The sequence below is a fragment of the Corvus brachyrhynchos genome, unplaced genomic scaffold (genome assembly GCF_000691975.1).
Source record: "Corvus brachyrhynchos isolate BGI_N302 unplaced genomic scaffold, ASM69197v1 scaffold514, whole genome shotgun sequence".
Lineage (NCBI taxonomy): Eukaryota > Metazoa > Chordata > Aves > Passeriformes > Corvidae > Corvus > Corvus brachyrhynchos.
Genome location: NW_008238319.1, coordinates 3189094 through 3202751, shown reverse-complemented (window position 1 = coordinate 3202751; position 13658 = coordinate 3189094). Strand labels below are relative to the sequence as shown.

Here is a 13658-nt window from a genome sequence, read left to right as displayed (position 1 = left end):
AAGCCACTGGATGCCCATCCATCTTGAGCTGGGTGACACCAGCCAATGACACACAGCTGGTGACAGCAGGCTTTTGCTCTGGGGACCTGGCCAGGATTACTGCTCCATCTCCTTCCTTGAGAAGCAGCCCGCTCTGGAAGGCGGCCGGGATGTGCTGCCGGCTCCAGCCCGGGAGGCTTTGCTGGCAGAGGCAGAGATGAGCAGGTAGCAGCTCCAGAGAGCTCCTGCACAGCAGCACAGCACGGGCAGCACCACTGCCAGCAGCCAAAGCTCCTGATCTCCTGGAGGCCGGACTGCTCCACAGATCTGCCCTTGACCCAAATGCCCTGAAAGCTGGAGTGCAGAGCACCACATCCCACAGCTTTTCCTTTCCCCTGGGAGAGGTTTCACCGTTTGGCCCAGCAGCTTCATCACTTTGGTCCAACCACCACTCCAACCACCCCGGCTCCTCCGTGGGAGTCGCTCCCTTCACCCTGCAAAGACCCAGCCAACCTCCCAGCTCTGCTAATGAAGGCAGAATGGCAGCCCCAGGTGGAACACAGACAGCTGGAAGTGGGAGAGCCAACAACAAGCCAAAGGCTATTTTGGAAGGATCTGAAAAACTGCTGAGCGGTGATTTATTCAACAGATTCATCAGTTCACCAACTTTCCGAAGCTTCGGAGATGGTATAAATGTAACAAGTGAGTCTCTTGCATGAATAAAAAATTACGTTTTACATAAATTAAATATATAATTTGATTAAACATGTTTATGTCTCTGCAGTGACATTTAGAATAGGAAGTATTCATTTTCTGTTTTGAAAGGGAAAAAACTCTTTCAAATGTAATTTGAAGCTGTCAAACCAATCTTCTTTACAGATCTTTTAAATGTCACATACCTTCGAAAGGGGATGGCAGATTCCTTTTAAATATGCAATTGCAAACAGTCCAAGCAAAATCAAGAATTTATTAAAATATGCTACTGACATTTATACTGATTAGGTATAGCCCTTTCCTCACTCCCTTTCGATAGACTCCCCTACAAAAGATGTGTCACAACAGCTCCCATTAACTCTGCGCTCGCTCTAATTCCCCAGCACACCACCAGCCCTTCCCAACCGGCAAAATCCAGCTGCAGGAGAAGAACCTCTTCTTTTCCAGGGGCAATAATATGGATTTGTGGTTCCTTTACATGAAGAATTGTACTTTTTGATGATTTCTCACCAGCACGCCTGAAATTTATAACCAAAAATATTAACTGCACTTACTTTAAATCAAGTGCAGCACTACCCCTAATGGCTTTAAATGGGAGAGTGTGTTAATCATACTCATAAAGAAAACCCACTGCAACTCATTTCCAACAACTTTACAGGAGCAACCTGTATGTTTTGTTTTATAATCACAATATCTAGCCTTAGATTATTCATTATTTTCCCTACTTAGAATGCATTTCTGGATTGTTTTTTCCTTTCCCTTTTCTACCAGTGAATGATCGAGTGCAGCAATGATGGCAGCTCCCATTCCCAGTTGCTCCCCACTGACATACTGGACATTTTAGGGTCATTTTATTTTTTTAAAAGACAAAGAATTTAATGATTATTTCTTCTCTTCTGTCACCAGGTCAGTGAAGTGCACAGGCATAACTCTCATTAGCATTAATGGAAATCCCCACTGTAAATTCTCCCCCGTGAAGCAACATTAAAAGCAAGGCCATCCTGAGCAAGCACACTCAAATTGGAAAATAAAATATACCTCCCATTTCTCACTACCACCAAAAGGAAAACATAATGAAGAGCAGGAGATTAAGCTACAATTCCTGTATCAAATCTTCCTTGTACTCTATAATTACTCAACACAACATACACAATAGTTACTCCTTAATGATGAGGATTTGTTGCACGTTATTGAAAGACTTTATCCTAATGCTCTCTCAACTTTCTGGTGCGTAACACAGCCAATTACAGCACGGCCACTGTGACATAAATCACAATCACCACCAAATCTGCCTTTCTTCAAGCTTACACTCAGTGTTTAAAAATCCTCCACTACCTGCCCATCCACCATGAGGAAAGCCACACTGGTGGGTTCAGCTTGTGAGGGCTAACAAAGTCATTTGCCTCCAGTCCCCTTCCCTTCCTCCACCAACCATTGCAAAGGGTGACCAAGATTTCCGGGAATTCCCAAAGATGCACTTTGGAACTCGTGACACAAATATCAATACACAGTCCCTCGGTGAACAGCTGCTCTCTGGTTCATGGGTCTGTCAATACCTTCTGCTGACACAACAGTGATCATCAGTGTCATAAACATTCTTTAAATACAGCCAGGGAAAGCTGAACACCATAGAAAGCACATCCCTTTTCAGGGGTTTCTCAACCATGCACAGTAAGTCACTGTTCCATCCCTCAGAGCTCCTCCCATCGCTCCCCTAAATCACATCTTCTGCAGGACTCAGGAGAGCTGGGCCACCAGAGGAGATCCTGCCTGACACCCACCACACCTGGATGAACTCAGCACCACGTGGGGTAGCTCATTTCTTCACAGAGCCCCTTGAACCACATGGCATCATCTTCCCGGGGGAGGGCACTCAGCACCTGACAGCACAGCACCTTCTCTATCCCATCCAAACCATTTTTCCTGCTCCCACAGAAAACAAGGAATCTTTTGGCTAGCTGAGGCAGTGTTATTCCATTTCCTTGCACTTGGAAAGGGATCCTTGACCAAGACTCATCTGCAGAGCAGGGATAGCAAGGAATTTGTGTTCTGTCTCTGCTTCTCCGTGTACCCAGTCGCATTTATACATGCTAACACATAGACATAAGAACAACCAAACACCTGAGATGTAAATGGGACCAGCTCAGCATTGGCTGTGTCCATCCCCCTGGTTTGTGGAGTCCAGTCCCACCAATCCCTTTGGATTGCTGGGGAGCACAAGAGTTAAGCTCTCTTCGTGTTTAAATCAACTTCAGCCAGTCCACGGTACTTTCCAAACCTCTGTAAGGTCTTACAAGTTTTGTGCACAAAAAAAAATGGTCTGGACTTCAGGCAGGACTCCTTTCCCCTTCCTGCCTTTCCAAGGAATGAGTGAAGGGACAACCACCAAACACTGTACATGCAGCCTTTGCAGGCAGGCCATTGCCCTGAGGAGAACACCTTCAATCCCTGAAGGTTTATTCTCATGAAGTGCAGCCTTGGGAGCTGTCAGGGGCTGCTTTCTGCCCGGCTTTTTTTTCCCAAGCACTGCCAATGCAGGAATGGCACTTGGAAAAGGCAGGAAATCTGCCTGGTGGGCTTCCCAAAAGCACAGCGAGTCTGATCCACACCCGAGCTACTCTGAAACACAATTTTGGAGCACGTCACCAGCTGGTGTAAATCAGCATCACTACAGCAGCGTGGCAGAGAGCGGAGCCTGGCCCCCATCACCGCTCCAAGGCACAGGCCCCCATCACCGCTCCAAGGCACAGGAACATCCCTGATTCCCTCTGACAGAATCAGCGCACTCATCACCGGCGTTTTTCTGAGCCAGAGCAGGAGGTTTGCCTTTATTTCCACTTTACTGCACCCTGCTGACCCAGGACATGACTTAAAAACACCAGCTATGGAGTGACAAGATTTAACAGTCAAGTGATAACGCACTCTTGGTGCTAAAAGCCTCCTCGGGAAGGTTCTGCTTTGTCACATGAGCAGCCCGGGCACACAAACACATCTCGGGAGACCGGCCCCCGGATGGGCCAGATCAACCTCACGTCCTCTGTGACAGCACAAGACACAGACTCCTCTCAGACTGCCTTCTGTGCAGTTCCCAACACGAGCTTTCCAATGACAACTGCGAAGTCCCCTCCGCAGGAGTCGGTTCTGTCCAAACCTATCCCCACTTCCAAGCAGCCCCTTCACTCCCTGAGCATTTCCTAAGCCAGCAGACCCCCGTCCTCCTCCATCTCCACCACACTGAACAGCACCAGCAGCTCTCAGTGTTAGGTATCCAGCAGAGACACCATTCCTCCCTCCTGGATCATGGTATTTGCTCAATTTCTGGGAGCAGGCATGGGGGAAGCGGCCGTGGAAGGAATAATACCTGAAGACAGTTATGGAAAAATTACACAACCATAACACAAACTCCATACAGAGTGTGTGAGCATGCAAGCATTTCTCCTGCCATAACAAAATTAATGCAAAACATGCTGGGATCTTGTTCTTCCGATGTGACATGGGCATTATTTTTGTTGATCTGTCTGCTGGGTTTTTGAAAGCCATCGCTTCCTGCATTCCACAAGAGAAACTTTACACTCACAAAACCTGGTACCATTTCATTTTATTCTTCCTGTCTTTATTCTATTTGTTTATTCAGCTAGCCAATGTGAGAGGCCGTAAATCGCACTGCTACTTAAGTCACAGGGGGAATTCCTTTAAACCTAAGTAAAAACTCATAAACAACTTCCTGCAGTCAACAATGCATTCATTTTCTTCTCTGCTTTCCGACTAATCTTCCAGCTAACAAATCAAATCAAGTACCCAAATGTAATTATTCTCTTGTGATAATCATCCCCTTATACTCACAGCATACCTTGGCTTATTTCTTCTCAAATTAAAATTAGCAGAGAGGCTTGGGATGGCGGGAAGGAGAGGAGGAAAGGTTATGAGCCATTGATAAACCGAAGGTACAACAAGGAAACTCTTCAAGTCGACCAAAGTCCTGCATCTTGAGCAGAAGGTTTGCCTTTTTGTGCTAGGTTGGTGAAAAAAACTGATGCCAAATCCAATTTAGATTCACTTTTTATTAGTATGACTCATAGTACAGTTTTCAAGGCAATGAAGTGCACGATACAAAAAGTAGATGATTTTAGAACCAGGACAATTCCCCTAAGCTTGCTGGAAGCAATGCAACTACAAATAAATCCAGGAATTAATCTGTGACAAAGTCAGTAGAAAGCCAAGAAACCTTCACAAAATGCACACACACAGAGGACAATGTGGGGTGAACATTTATTTAACCCTCCATGAAATTTGCTGTTTGTCTTGTAATTAGCCCTTCCACACCCCTCCTGCTTGCTGTGGGCAGGGACAGAGCCTGGTGGTCATTCCCACCGGGATGGCAGGTCAGGGATGAGCAAGGTAAATGCCCCAGAGGAATGATCCCTCCCACAGCCACGGACCCGCTGCGTCACCACCGCTCCACGCCATCGGATCACAGAGGGATGGCCAGCGCCGACAGCGGGGCCAGGAGCACCAGGCTAAAAATAAACCCACAGAAATAAACTTGCCTTGGCTGCCAGCCTCCTGAGGATGCAAAGGCACACAGCTGGAGGGGAGCAACAACAGCCCCGAAGTCGTCAGTGTGTATGCAACACCGCAAAGGGATAGTGTCAGAGGGGAAGAGGGAAGAGACCCACCATGGGCATGGAAATGCAGTGGGAGTGGGAATGAAATCCCAGCAGGTGAGTGGCAGCCTGCCCAAACTCATCCTCATCCTCTCCAGAGTGCAGCTGGGGAAGGCAGAAGCTGGCACAGCCCACCTGGGAATGTGATGCTGCAAGCCAAGGTCCATGAGAACAGAGCTGGAGGGCAGCTGGTAACCCTACTCTGCATCATTTTCTTTTATTTCACTGCTTTACTTTGTCATCTTCAAACAAAACCCCCATGACAAGTTTTCCCACCAAACACCTTCTGTAAGCCTTTGCAAATGTGCAGGTTTGAAACAGAGAAAGAACAAGCCATGCCAGGCAGGGTCAGCCATTCCCAGTTAGGACATGGGCACTTCAGAGGACACACAGCTTATTCCAAAGGCTGCAGGTGTGGGAGCCCGGGGTGTTGAACAGAGCCCTGCTCACACAGCTCCAGCAGCACTTCCCTTGCCAGCCCTGTGCCTCACCAACGCAGCCACACCTCAAAAACAAACACCTGGATTCCTTCATCTGACCTACAGGACTGCCTGTGTGTTACAGAGTTCAGGAAGGGACAGCAGAGACACTTGGGAAGTGGTTTTTTTTTAAATTAGCTGGTTTGGGGAAAGATGCACATCGGTGTTTGCAGTATAATCAGTGACAACGCTCTGGCTGGTTAAACCCTTCAAATAAAAGGGGATTATTCTGCAAACACTGATGTATCCTTCAACAAGGACCACCATTAAATTGCTGACAAATTATTCCCCTACACAGCACACATTACAATGTGAGGAAACATTTCCAAGCCCAGGCTGCAGCCGTGTGTTGGTGCAGGGAGACAGGAGCAGCCTGGCACAGCAGCCAGATCCCAGAGCCTGACACATCCCATGGCTTAAAGTGAGGGAGGGATGGTCACCAGGCCACCAGCCACAACACAGAAGTCTCCTGCAGCACCTCCCTCCCAGCAGACCTTATCCTGAGTTTTCTGAGTGTCGTTTTTTTACTTTGATATATTTGTTTGACGCATTTCAAGTGAGATATTCCTAATTCTGTATGATGGAAAGTGATTTTTAAAGAAATGCTGTGATTTCCTGATGAAAACATTCACTCCGTGATTTAGAGGAAAAATCCACAAGAGATCATGAGCAGAGTTTCCCAGAGCTGATGGGGAGCAAGAGCCCCAGGGCTCTCCTCACCCCTTTTAGACACCGAGCACAGAACCACAGAATGGTTTGGGTTGGGAGGGGCTTTAAAGATCATCTTGTTCCAACCTCCTTCCAGGGGCAGGGACACCTTCCACCAGACCACGTTGCTCCAAGCCCCATCCAAGCTGACCATAGTCTTGGCCAGCTCATTTTAACCTACTGATGCTTTGCAAAATGTTTTGAAACCCTGAAATAAAGACCTCGTAGTAGTATAATGAAAAAATCTTGTATCATCTCTATGGGGAGCTGAAACTCCCTAACACTCCCTTTGCACAAAGTTTACATTAGGAAAAATAATTAAACAGCTATTGGACTGATTCTGTGCCTGTTCAGCAAATATCAGTACCTTGGTAACTTCCTTATGACTTTACGGAGTTTCCTGTAATTCCCAGGGAATTACCAGTGTTTCTACACTTCCATGCAGGTTATTTCAGGGGTTTGGGTCTTGGCTTGTGGCACATGAACATGGCATCACTCACACAAGCCAACACCTGCACAACTCCCCAGAGCAGATCTTAGCTGCTGAGGGTATCCAAGATTTCAAAGGATGGTCACTGAAATCACAGGCAAACATCAATTTGTTAGAGAAATGCTGCTCCAAGCGTCCTTTTCCTCTGCACCAGCCAACAGGGAAAGACAAGGTGTACCACGGAAACTCACAGGAGGGGTAGACTGGATAGTGGGAAGGAATTCCTCCCTGTGAGGGTGGGCAGGCCCTGGCACAGGGTGCCCAGAGCAGCTGGGGCTGCCCCTGGATCCCTGGCAGTGTCCAAGGCCAGGCTGGATGGGACTTGGAGCAGCCTGGGACAGTGGAAGGTGTCCCTGCCCATGGCAGGGGTGGCACTGGATGAGCTTCAAAGTCCCTTCCCTCCCAAATCATTCCATGGTTCCCTGAGTCTGTGAAGCAGGGGTGACTCTGCAGTGGCCATGAGCTGTGGGGCGGCTGCCCCGGACTTTGGGGTGCACAGACCTGAGCAAGGGGTGCCCGCCCAGCTGGCACCACACCTCCTCCTGCTGTGGAGCAGAGGAGCCTGAGAGGAGCTCAACAGGAGAGAGGATGGAGGTCAGGACTGACTGAACATCTCAGCTTTACGTGGTATGCATCTATCCCAGGAAGCAATGTATTTTTTATGCCTTTTTTTTTTCTTCTATCTGCTATTTTCAAGTCCCAAAAAAGCTACAGGACACGGAGCATCGTTATGCACACCACAACCTGAGCACAGCAGGCAATTTTAACATTTCAGCTGCATGCACAAAACCCTCTAACACATGTATATTTTATTTGATTTACTGCAATACTTTTCCTCCATCTCTTGAAAGTAATTTTTCTCTAAAGCGTAACTGCTTAATTGGCAAGTGTACAAAATATAATTACACTGCATACAAGTTACAATATTGCTTATGGGAATATCACTGTTGATGCATTCTGCTTTATTTTGTGTTTAATCTCTATTAAGAGATCTGTGTGAAAATAGCAAGGTACTCTTGATCTTATAAACATGACATGTAGTTCAGTCATTTCCCTGCCTACCCAAAGCCCAAACAAATGCAATTGAAAGGCAACAGAGAATTCCTGGGCTAGCTTGGCATGTCCAAGTTAATAAAATTCTTACATTCTCCTCTAAAGAAAGTGCAGTCCACAGGACACTTAAAAAGAAAATCCCCAACCTCTCCAGGCTGAGGTTTGTCACATCCATTACACTTTGAGACGACAGAAAGACGTGGCACATAGGAATACATCGCTCTGTGTGACAGCTTTAGGGGGGTTTATTACATTCCCCACAAGGACCTTTGCAATCCCATCTTTTACAATGAAAGGATAAAGAAGTAACACAGCGACGTGGCTGACTCGTGCCAGCGCGGGGAGCAGTGCCTGGTGCTTGGCACAGCAAAACCTCCCACCCTTTGTGCCCCTGGCTCTGCCAGCCAGGCCAATGCAATTCCCAAACTGCAGGAAGATGTGTCAAGGGAGGATGAGGTTGGGTATCAGGAGAAGGTTCTTCCCCCAGAGGATGCTTGGCACTGAACAGGCTCCCCAGGGAATGGGCATGGCCCCAAGGCTGCGTTTGGACACTGCTCTCAGGGATGCACAGGGTGGGATTGCTGGGGTGTCTGTGCAGGGCCAGGAGTTGGACTGATGATCCCTGTGGGTCCCTTCCAGCTCAGGAGCAGCTGTGGGACCCTTCCACCAGCCCCAGAGCAGCTGCCCATGCTGTGAGCACTTACACCTGTCTGTAAGGCACACGCAGGAGGAGATGCCCTGTGCAGGAATGGGTCTCACTGCTCTGACAGACACCTACCATCGGCATGGTTTAAGTGCCTTAAAGGTTTATTTCATTTGCTTGAGTAATGAGATTAATGTGATGTTTGCTTGTTTAAGCTAAATCATACAAAGCCAAACATCTAAACGTCCTTAATTCGTGGCATTAGCCCAGGCTGTGTTACCATGTGAGCCCATCTCACTGTCCTGCTTTTAATTGCACCAACAAATTCCCGCTTTGCTCCAGGTCCTCTCCCAGAGTTCAGACAGCACAGGGACACCTCAAGAAGACAAATAAACCAATCAACATTGTCACTTTGACATTTTACCACACTCCTTGTTTTCTCTGCCACTGTTTTTTAACATAGTTTACTTCTACACCTAAAAACCCAGTGTAAACCCAGCAGATACAGACCTTTGTGTATTTATTTTTAAATAGAGATAGACATGTACCTCTGTGCATAGATACAGGAGTAGATACACAGGTATATAGGTGTCTATAGGTATATACAGATACACACACATACAGAAGGGATATGAAACAATGTTCCTGCCATAACAGCTCCTGCATACTCAAGCACCACACGGACCAGAGCCCAGCGATCCCACAGACCTCACCCATGAATGGTGGATGAGATGGGCAGATCCATCTGCAACCCCACCTAAAAGCAGAGTAAACCTGCAAACCTCCAGCTGTACATTCCCACTTCAAAATAAAAGTAAACACGCAAACAAACGCATTGCTTTTGTACCTACCACTACCCCAGCACTGTATAATTAATGTTTAAATCTAAATTTGATCTGTTTTGATCAGTTTTCACTCTTCTACTCACAGGTTTCCCAACAGGGATAGAGTTATTTCTGACGTACCATGGTCACCAAGAGCTGGCTGGGAGTTTGAGTGAGTTCTGCACAATTAGATACAGCACATGACTTTCAGAAAAAGGAATCCTCCCTCAGTTCCTTCCTGCACCTAAATTAACTCTCACCTGACCCAGGTATTAACCACAAAATGGACCAACACAGCCCCTGTGAACTTCTCACCCTGTGCCTGGTGTTGATACAGAGGTAGCTCACCCCTATAACAGATACAAGGCAGTTTTTAAGGAAACGGTGGGAAATGAAGAACCCACCTAAGCACTCAAGATCCCATCCTGCAATCTCCACCTTCAGACAGAGGGCTCCTCTCTGCAAGTCACCCTCTGGAAGAAGATCTGTCATGCTGGTGCTTGGGCTCTGCAAACCCTTGGATGCTCTCATTTAAATGATGGGCTTTCATGGATTCTGAGGTCAGAAGCAGCCCCCTTGATTTTCCAGCTTGACATACTGCACACTAACTTACCTAAATCAATCCCTGCTTGAGTCTCATTCACTCCAATGAACAAACATCCCTGAATTTGGCATTTCCAAAGGTGGACAAATCACCAGCACCTTCAGCAGCCTCTTCCACCACCATCACTGCTGAAACCGTGGACCTTAGCTCTATTCTTTCCCTGGCTTCACCTTCCAGCTTTCAGGTCTTGTTAAAACTCTGCCTGCTAGGCCCAAGAACTCTTTATTATTCGATTTATTTTCCCTGTGACAACACTAATTCCCTTAATTAATTTACCTTCCAACACTCTCCTGGATTAAGACAGGCAGACAGAGGTCCTGGCCCCTTCCCCAGCATCTCTTCCCGGCCCCTTTGGCATTCCCACAGCCCTCCCCAGCCCCTTCTCAACAGGCAGCAGGGACAGGGTGGCTGCCACGTCCCTCCCCCAGCCTGGCAGCAACCTGCCAGTGCAGACAAGGAGCACACAAGACCTTTGGCCATAATATCATATTAGTGGTGCTGGCTCGTGCCTCCTCGCTGCCCCACGAAGACATGATTTCTCCAGACAGCATCCTGGAGCTACGGCCCGAGTTGTTTGCTCTGAGATAGAGGAATTTACAGTTGGCCATCTGAGAAATATTACCTGCTCCTAGCCAAGCAGTACAAATTGCTGTCACCAGCAGTCACTCCTGTTTGTTATTTACCACTCTCCCAATCTTGGTGACATTTCAAGCTCCAGCTGCAGTGACTCTCTGCCTTATCACGGCTTGCTCAAACATTAAGCAGTGTGAGGACAGAAATGGGTGTTCAGGGAGGCTTCTGGAAAGCGTTGTTTGGAAATTATTCCTGGTTTTACCATGGGATTTTGAGAGCTGACACTCTCAGTTCTGCATATCCCCAATCCAAACAGTACTGCTGTACCAAGCTGCATTTCTTGCTGAATTTTAAGGAAATAAACCCCCCTCAGTTACTTTTATCAATCCCATTCATGAGCTCTTTAAGTGAAAAGAGAGAAGTTGGTTCTCAAGGATGTGCTGCCCCCAAACCCATGCCAATGGGAACCGAGTGCATTGCCATCCTGCCTCCATCATCAAATAAATCCTCGGAATGCTTGCCCAGGGCTCATGTGGAGCTGACAGGTCTGTGGTGCTCAGCCTGGCCCATTTACTGCTTTTCTAGAATAACACAAGGTAAGCATTGCCACAGCTCACAGGAACTCTTCAGTAGTTCAAGACTTAGTAAAAAATTCACATTACTGCCTCAGTTTACTCTCTAAACCTCTTCAACGAGAGACACCAGGGCTGAAGCACAAAAGTCTGACTACAGCAGTGGCTGCTCAACATTCAATTCTACCACAATATTAACAGGGAATAAACATATCATCACTTTTCCCCATCAAAAAGTGTAATATTTATGATTTTTCTATTAACATCATGTTAATTTGCTCCGGTTCCTCTCCCAGAGGTCAGACAGCACAGCGACACCTCAAGCAGACAAATAAACCAATCAACATTGTCAGTTTGACATTTTACCACACTCCTTGTTTTCTCTGCCACTGTTTTGCAACTCCAGTGTTCCACCTGCATTATCACCTCAGAGAGGAGAAAATAAAACTAAAAAGCTCCAGATGTTTATTCCTGGTTCTTAAAAAAACTGTAACCCAGTTTTATTTCTAACATCTTACAGTACTGTTTGTTGTTCTCATCACTACCAGCCACAGCTTCCCTCTGCATCCCTTTCCCCTTCCCTCAAGGTTTGATTTCTGTTCTCTGCTATTGATTCCCCTCTCAGGCACTTGGGTGTGCAGACATGGACTGAATTGGTGCACCCCAATTTGGCATCCAGCACCTTAAAAAACCCAGAACCCCAGCTGGAACAGCAACAGGTGAAGGTGGCACAGACAAGCAGAGACCCCCAGCCAGATTCTCCCTCCTAACACATCATTCAACTGAATTTTTTTCAGAAACAACCACAACATGAATCAGTGGCCACAACCTCACTGCCTGTGGCTAGACCAGAGTGAGATCTCATCCCAGCAAAGAGCAAAGCTGAAGTTGGCACAGGTATCCCAGTATTAAGCTTTGGGACATCCTAATTCCAGGCTTAATGTTGCACTGTACCATTTGAGTATGAAAAAAGGGAAGAGCTCAAACAAGTGGCAAATATAAAATCTACACGAGATTGTGCTGCAGGATCATGAAACCTCTGAGAACTATGAGAACATGTAAACTAATGAAAAGGGGTTTTTTCCACATACTGAATTGAAATTAATGTCATCCACAACTAATCGCAGCAAAGCTTAAGGCTCTCAACTTTTAAATGTAACAACTACTATTTAGCCTAATTACTTCGCTTAATTTACTGATTCCTTCCAACATCCCCTCTCATGGAAAACCTGGTTTTCAACATAAAAATGACAAAAAACCTGACACTGTATGACAACTCTACAGGTACCACCAGCACCTCTTGTATTTGGCCTCAAAGATTTTTTTAAAGGGGAATTTATTTGCAGGGTTTTCCCTCCAGCTAACACAAATAAAGGACTTCCCCACACTCCTGCAGAGCCCATCACACCCCAGGGTGTGACACCCACTGCCTGTGCAGGAACCAGCTGTGGGATTCATTGCTGGTTTTGCTTATTTTCTACCCCAGCAACGATGTTACCAGCTCCAACACCGTGCCAGCTGCATGGAAAACTACTGGATTTCCCTCTCTTCCCTCTGCCTCTTTTGGGGCTGATCCTGTACTCCTTGTACACCTGCTGCTCTTCCCAAAACCCAAGAGCATTTCAAAGGGGCTCATCCATGCTCCCAGCCAGGGTCCCTCACACCTTGCAGAACCACAAATTATAGTTATTACAGTAATAACCAAAGGCCAGGCTAATTTTGGAACATCCTACAATTTTGTGCCAACCTCTCCAGCACGCAAGCTCCTCTTTTTCCAATGTGAATGGATTGCTAAAAAAAAAAAAGAAGAAGAGAGACAGCATCCATTACATATCTGTTATATTTAGCAACAGAGAATCCATCTGCATTATTCCTGGTCTCATTAAAGACTTGGCTCCTTGTAAATATTGTGTCTGTAATCCCCACGTTCTCCCTCCGCTCAGTGCTTCAGGGGTCTATTTCTGTAATAATTGGTGTGTGTTGTTGCACAGAAACAGTGGCTGAGTGTCTGTCAACATTGCACAAGTCAATGTACACAGCAGCAACCGCAGCACAACTCCTGTGGAAATCAGCTCCACGAGGTTCCTACAGCACCTCCTCAGAAAACTCGCAGCCAAGGAATCCTGCACTCTACACCTGGGCCCAAAAAATGGTGGGATTTGGTCAACTTCGATTCGGCCACCGTGGTGGCAGAGATCCCACACTGCTCCAACTGCTGGTGGGGATTAGGGAGAGGACCTGAGTGAAGCAGAGTCCAAAATTCAACAACCAAGCAGGTTTCTTTTAGCCATATAAAATCTATATCCATCAGGAGGGATGGAAATTAGCCCAGGAAGAAGCAGGGCAGTTACTTTC

The 13658-nt window shown here is 46.8% G+C and overlaps 1 protein-coding gene across 1 annotated transcript in view; it reads right to left on the bottom strand.

Annotated features, from left to right (window-relative positions):
- CTBP2 (C-terminal binding protein 2) overlaps positions 1-13658 on the bottom strand; it is a 287584-nt gene that overhangs the window by 114684 nt on the left and 159242 nt on the right. The window lies entirely within an intron of this gene.